This window comes from Bos javanicus, chromosome Y (assembly GCF_032452875.1).
Source record: "Bos javanicus breed banteng chromosome Y, ARS-OSU_banteng_1.0, whole genome shotgun sequence".
Taxonomy (NCBI): Eukaryota; Metazoa; Chordata; class Mammalia; order Artiodactyla; family Bovidae; genus Bos; species Bos javanicus.
In genome coordinates this window covers 3,335,517-3,342,487 of record NC_083898.1, presented here as the reverse complement: position 1 = coordinate 3,342,487, position 6,971 = coordinate 3,335,517, and the positions used below count along the sequence as shown (strand labels likewise).

At 51.8% G+C, this 6,971-nt stretch overlaps 1 pseudogene; it reads left to right on the top strand.

The window, feature by feature from the left end:
• The first annotated feature begins 2,745 nt into the window (after positions 1-2,745).
• Positions 2,746-5,312, top strand: LOC133243804 (testis-specific Y-encoded protein 1-like; annotated as a pseudogene).
• Positions 5,313-6,971: the final 1,659 nt, after the last annotated feature.

The window sequence follows — 6,971 nt, the reverse complement described above, 5'->3', positions numbered from 1 at the left end:
CACCTGGGGGAGGATTTTGGCAGTCTCTCTGGATCACAATCTCTGATTTTGTTGTAGGCAATCTGCACCAGGTGACACTCAGAGGGAAGCTGCATTCCAGGTGACAGTCTTGGATGTCCGTGTGCCCAACCAAGGACTGGCTTCCTTGGCACGTGGGCTGTATAGGTAAGCAGGGATGCCTGGCTGTAGGGAGTCCTACCTGGGCTTAATGAGACCAACTGAAAGAGAGTATTTGCATTTAGCAAATCAATGAGGCCTGGGTGGAATCAAGCCCTCTTGGTGTTTTTGAGATAGAAAAGCTGCTTTCTGCCCAAGGGAGGGATGAGCTGTGGGCCCAGAAAGGGCAGGATTCCCAGATCATCATCTGTTTGGGGACTCCATGGGTCTGGGTAGGAATAAACAGAAGGGACCACCTGTAGGAATGCCACCTTACCATTATGGCTCGGGTTTCATGCCTTGTATCAGAAGAGACCTTCTATCAACACCTCAGAAGAAGGTGTTGTGCACCTTCTTCACAACACTGGATCACACCCAGGCATCTCACAGACTCTGGGGGCCCTTGGAGGCTCGGGCATCTCTTTGGCCTTTTCCTGCTAAAGGGAGGTAGCTCTTGGAGGCACAGTTAGACAGGTGAACACAGAAAGCTACACAGGTAGAAAGAACAGTGGGCCTCACTCAGACTGTTGGGGGTGGTAGGCTAGCAATAGGGACACAACCCTGACCAGGAACGACCTAGATAGGTGCACATTGAGAAAGCAGTTCTCCAAGTCAGCTGAGCCCAGACATCCTTGTTTTCTGGTCTCCTGAAAGAATGCACAGGCAATGGATCAGGCCAGCATGACTGGTACTGTGAAGCTGTCCAAGGTGATGGGAGAATGCAGAACGCAGGCACAGCTCATTCAGCTCTCCAGGGCGAGCATTTCCAACCCTGCCCGATACTCTGCAGATCGATCCCTGTCAGGAGCAAATGCCAAAATTTTGTAACCTTTGAGGCTAAGTCACAGAGCTGGAAGTGCAACCTCACATGTTCAATGAGAAAGTGAAAGAAAATAACCAGGACAAAGAAAATAGGGTGCTTACCAAAATTGATGCTCCTGGACAAGAAAGTTTGTACTTCTGCATATGTGCAAGTTTCCTCTCAGGGATGTTGGTGTGTACACACGCTTGTGTGTGCATATGTGCATGAAAAGCACCTGACAGTACGCTTGTGAGTATGAGGTGTAGAAACTGACCTAACCAGGTGATGGAAGTTGGATAGTGAAACCATGAAGGTCATAGGGAAAGGTACATACTCTGGCCATCAGAAGCACTGGACCCAGGGTACCAATCCCTGTTATCTCACTGAGTGAGCAATTTCTAAGTGGAATTACAGTGGTGCACCCAGGATGCCTGGCAGAAAGGAGAGGCAGGAAGAAAGTGCCTGGGGGTGACCAGTGAGAGTGCAGAGGATCCGAGACACAGAACAGGCTGCAATCCCAAGATACAGAAGCCGTGGTGGGTGACCCCACAGCCCCTTGGACATGCAGCAACAAGGGCCTTTCTATCCTTATCAAACTCTAGGCTTTCTTTCCCTGACCTTGCCATGAGCATGAGCATCCTTTGCCTTTTTTCTGAGGTTTCAGAAATGGACCAGCACTGCAGCATAAGCACCTGCTACCTGCATAGTCTTCCAGTTTGAAACATCACTCTTTGTACTCTTTGAAGAACGCATATATCAGGGGTCAGGACTATAGGATGGATGGATTAGCTTGATCCTCTTGCTGCTCCCGGCCCCACAGGATTGGCCGATTGGGCAGGCTGGTACGTGTTCTCACATGGATAACAGAACCACTTTGAAAGGGCCTCGATAGGGTAAATGGGCAGACGTGCATGTCTCGGGCACCAGGGAGTCATGAAACTTAACAGGGTGTTGTCCTTAGCATCTCACTGGTAGGTGTTTGAACAGGGTTCAAAAAGTTTCCTCATGCCAGCAGAGCATGCCCCATTTCTCCCTCTGTGCAAGGTCTGGCCAAGACGTTGAAGACCTGTGCAGTGTTCATGTCTATCCAGCGAGGCAGGGTAACCTGACCCCTTCTGAGGTTTAGCAGTGACCGCCCACTGTTGGCTTTCAAGTTTGAGAAAGCACTCTCCGAACGTGTGGACTAAAAAAGTCTGATCATGTATACCCATGGCGGATTCATGTTGATGTATGGCAAAACCAATACAATATTGTAAAGTAATTAACCTCTAATTAAAATAAATAAATTTAAATTAAAAAAAAAAAAAGGTCTGATCTCAGGTTAGTGCAAATCACTCAGGAGGAGAAGGGCTTGCCTTCACGGCAAGGATAAGCTTCTTGTATGAGTGCTGGTGTCCAGACAGTGGCAAAGGGAAACAGCACCACTTAAAGAGACAGAGACCCATATACACCAGCCCTGGTACATACATAGAAGGATTGCCCAAAACAGTGCTATGCCAGAAGCAGAGATAAAGAGACACAAAGTGAGCTCTGTACCCTAAGGCTCTGGTGTCTCTGAACAATGACCAACTGTTGCAAATGGTGGAGTTTTTCCCTATCCCCCTAGCATCTGGACAGCAACAGGTACTCGGTCCCATGGAGAAAAGTATCCAGCCACTTGTAGCCCCTGTGTATCATTTGAATACTCAGGGAGAGCTCCTAGTTATTGAAGGTCCTGTAGGACACAGGAGTGTGTTGTTCAGATTGCAGAGCAAGAACGTGTGATTGAAATTTCCAGATACAGGTCAATGACAGGGCCTGGGGTAGCGGCAGATGCAAAACCTGCTAGCTCCCTAGAGCAGAATCTGGCCACGTGGTGGAGCTGGAGCCCAGGAACCGCGGAAGATGTCCTCCGGTCTAGGGGCATGTCCATAAGGGTGCCGTCCAGTACCCTCTCAGCCATTGGTCTAGATTTGGGCCAGCAGCATGTGCGTGGCTCACAGCCTAGGGCAGTGCCTGTTTGGCTGATGTACCAGAGCCTGTTCACCCCGTCCTGGGCTGACCACCACCCCTTTCTTCAGCCTCAGGCCACCCCAGACACACCAGCCACTGCCTCCCGACCATGCCTCTCACTCCCCACCCCGAAAAAGCAAGTTGGCCCCACAGGTTTTTTGCAGCCTGGGCCTCCATTGCACACCACTTGCTTTGGTGCTATTATGTCCCATCCTTTCACATCTGACCCAGTCTGGGGTCATGGCCAGGGCCAAGAAGAGCATGAGAGGTGGTCAGAGGAATGCGGGAGTGTCCTGGGACCCCAGACATTCTTAGTTGTGAGCCCAGGTGCTCAGGGGGATAGGGCCCCGCAGCCTGCCCTTGTGATGCTGTGCACAGCTGCGACCTTGCAGCCACCAGTTGTCCCACCAGGCGAAGATGCCACCCTCTTCAGGGTGGAGGCAGCAGGGGATGGCGGGGCCCTGGTGGACAGAGACGTGGCGGGGATCAGGCAGGTGTTCCAGCTGCTTGTGGAAGACATCATGGAGGAGGTGGAGGTTTTGGCTGATGAGGAGCAGCAACAGGGGTCCTCCCAAGACCTGGAGGAGATGTTAGGGGATTAGGGCCAGGAACAGGCAGGAGGCCTGAATGAGCTTCTGGCACTAGATACGCCGTAGGTGCTGGCCACCCTGCAAGTGGAACTGGGCTTTGAGCATGAGAAAAACTGCAGGGCCTAGGTTTCATTCATGTGCAAGAGCCATCAGAGGAGGAAGCATGACTTGGCTCAGAGGAGTGCCATTATCCAGGGCATCTCTGGCTTCTGGGCCAAAGTGGTAACCTTTCTGCTGCTCCTTGGGGTCTGCTGCTCAGGAGGAGGAGGAGGTGCAGAAGCAGGAGCAGGAGGATGGGTGGGGACGAGGGCGCAGGATGGGTGCTGGTGGACCCTGAAGGAAGTGTGGTACTGGGCAATTGGCAGGCTCCAAAGGCACAGCTGAGTAGAGTCCAGGCAGGGCCACACCCCTGAGTGTCGCTGCCATGAATTTGTGTGTCTACTTCAGGCCTGCATCTGAGGAGGAGCAGCTCTGAAACCTCTAAGTCAGGAATGACCAGAGACAGTACACCAGAGCAGCCTCGGCAGACAGTTATTGTTGTAAATGTGGATGATCCCGAAAATAACTGAGACATGGGATTCACACACACACACACATAAACATACACAAACACACACCAACTCCTTTTTTCGGACATGATTTGTTACAACGACTGCAAGTTGTTTGACCACGTAAGCAATGACATGCCACTACTCAGCATACACAAGTCTGGAGAAGAGTAGGGATCAGAAACAGCCCCTTCTTGGGGAATGCAGACCACCTCAGATACTGAACACCACAAGGAACCCAGAGCCATGAGCATGTCTGATGGTATGGCAGGGCCTGAGGACATCAGTGGTGGCTGGGCAAGCAGAAGTGCCCAGCATCCTTGATGATGCCTGTTCCAGTGTCCTTCCACCCCAGACTAGGGCTGATGTTCCTGGCTCTTCTTGGCCTAGTATGTGGCTAATATGGCTCCTTGACCTAAAGCAGATTATGAACCACCCTCAAGTTTCTGTCATGGTCAGCGACCAAGATAAAGACTTTCTCAGCTACATGATCGACTTGAAGGTCAGTGAGGGAGACTGAAGACGGGTGGGTATGGGACTTGGTGTGGAGTGGGAGGATCATGTTATCCATGTTCCTACACTGTGAGAGTTTGGAGAGGCTTCGTGGAAGCTGTTAATGGGAGGCAAGCTGAGGTCCCTAGAAGCTTGCACCTTTCTCTTCTCCCTATCCTAGCAGGTACAAGTGCAAGCCATCACCAGTCCCACAGCAAGCTGATCTTTTCCTTTTGGGACCACCCCTACTTTGAACACAGTGATCATTAAGGAGTATTACCTTGGCATCACTGGTAAAACGTGGCTCCTGGGGTGATGAGTGTGGGTGTGCAAGGGTGTGCATGATTCACCTGTGGGGGTCCACCACACCCGTCTCCCCTGTCTTTCTTCAGGGTAAAGGGCACATCATTCCACACCAGTCCATTGGTTCTGGGACTTTGAACAGGGAGGACCCAGCTGCAGGCTGGTCACCAGGAACCTTAATTTTCTCAACTGGTTGTCAGGCCACAACTGCCCAGAATCAAACAGGATTGTTGAGGTGGACTAGTTTTGGTCCTGCATACAGTTGATGCTTGATGTTGGAGTTCTTGGCTGCTCATGGGAAGGTTCGGGTCCTGGTCAGCCCAGAGGTGACATTCCTCGTGTTGCCACCAGATCATCAGCTAAGACGAGTGGGACGATCCCCTGAAGTACTACCCCAGCAGGGAAGATTCTTCCGTGAGTGGTAACTGACAGAGACACATGTGGTAAAGGGTCTGGAGGTGGGCCATGAAGGGACAGCCATGTTGGAGCCGTGACACTGTCCTTTCCCAAATGGGGATGCTCAGGCTCATGCAAGCTGGCTGAGGAGCATGAATTTGGGCCATGCATGTAGCAGGCGGCCTGCTGAGACTGGGGCCTGATCATTCAGTGTGTCTGTGAGTGAAACAAGTCTCCCTCAAATCAGTTGTGGTTGCAGCATGAGACTCCTAGGTGATACTACTAGAGGCAGGGTGAAGTAAGTATCTTTTTCAGAATCATCCTGTTGTGGGTCCTCCCATCCTCTGGCCTCCTGTTGCTCACTGAGTTTGACATTGCCTGGGCCCTTCATTCCCACCCCTTAACCTGGGAAGGTCTATCATTGAAAGGGCATCCTCTCCAGGATCCTAGTGCACCTGTATGCTGACTTTGGGATCTTCTGTGAATTTCCACATGCACCACTTGGCGGCTCACAAGCACCACACATGCTGCACTGGAAGCGGCTTCAGGCTACCTTGGGAAAATATGAAAGAGCTCGTGGAGGAGGTGAACAGGAAAGAGCTCGTGGAGGGAAGAGCTCGTGGAGGAGGTGAACAGGGAGCCACAAGGGCAGGGCATGGTGCCTACAGACTACATCTCTGACATTGCAGAGACCACCCACCCTTAGACTGGGGATGCCTCATTCCTCCACGTATGGTAACTTGGCACCTCCTCTCCTGTCACCTTTATCTCTGTGTCTTCCCTGGGCCACACACACAAACACATACACACACTCACAAACACAGCCGACATAAGCACATGCGTGTATACACACATATGCTCAGCACGGAGACACAAACACAATCAGGGAACATGGGCTTCTGAAACACCTTTGTTTCCTGATTGCATTTGTGTTCCCGTGCTGAGCATTTGTGTGTATACATGTATGTGCTTGTGTCGGCTGTGTGTGTGTGTGTGTGTGTGTGTGTGTGTCTGGCCCAGGGCAGACACAGAGATGAAGGCGACAGGAGAGGATGTGCCAAGCAACCATAACAGGAGGCACGAGGCGTCCCCAGTCTAAGGGTGGTTGGTTGCCGTATCTCTGCAGTACCCTGTACAGGATGGGAACGAGGAAAGGATCGCCAGTGATAACGCCAGACCATGGCTCCAGAAATCTGCAATTAGACCAAATACAAAAACACGCTCACCATTTCTACCGTGTTGTTGTGTGTGTTTGGACCCGGAAGAGGAGGTGCATGGTCTGAGGATTCACCCAGGACAAATCAGGTGGGGTAGGGCTTTGAAACCACTGGCTGTGGAGCCCTCAGTCTGCGGTCACATGGGCCGGCCTTTGGAAATGGTGGATGTGGCTACGGCAGGACTGGGATGGTGAGGAGGCTAAGGTCCTGCAGAAAAGGGCAGAGACCTGAAGGAGAAAGAGCCACAGATTGCCTGCTGCACTGGAGACTTGTTCCACACACGTGAGGAGAACCAGAAAGGTCCTGGGCCTGTGCTGCCCAGGATCAGCCCAAAAGCCAGCACACTCTCTCCATGAGGGTGGCACACACTGGCACAATGTGACACAAAACGCAAGATAAGCTAAGGTAGGCTGTCTGTGCAAAACGACAGGCATCCTAGGAGAGACAGGGTGTGAGCATGGCATGCCTCCAGGCA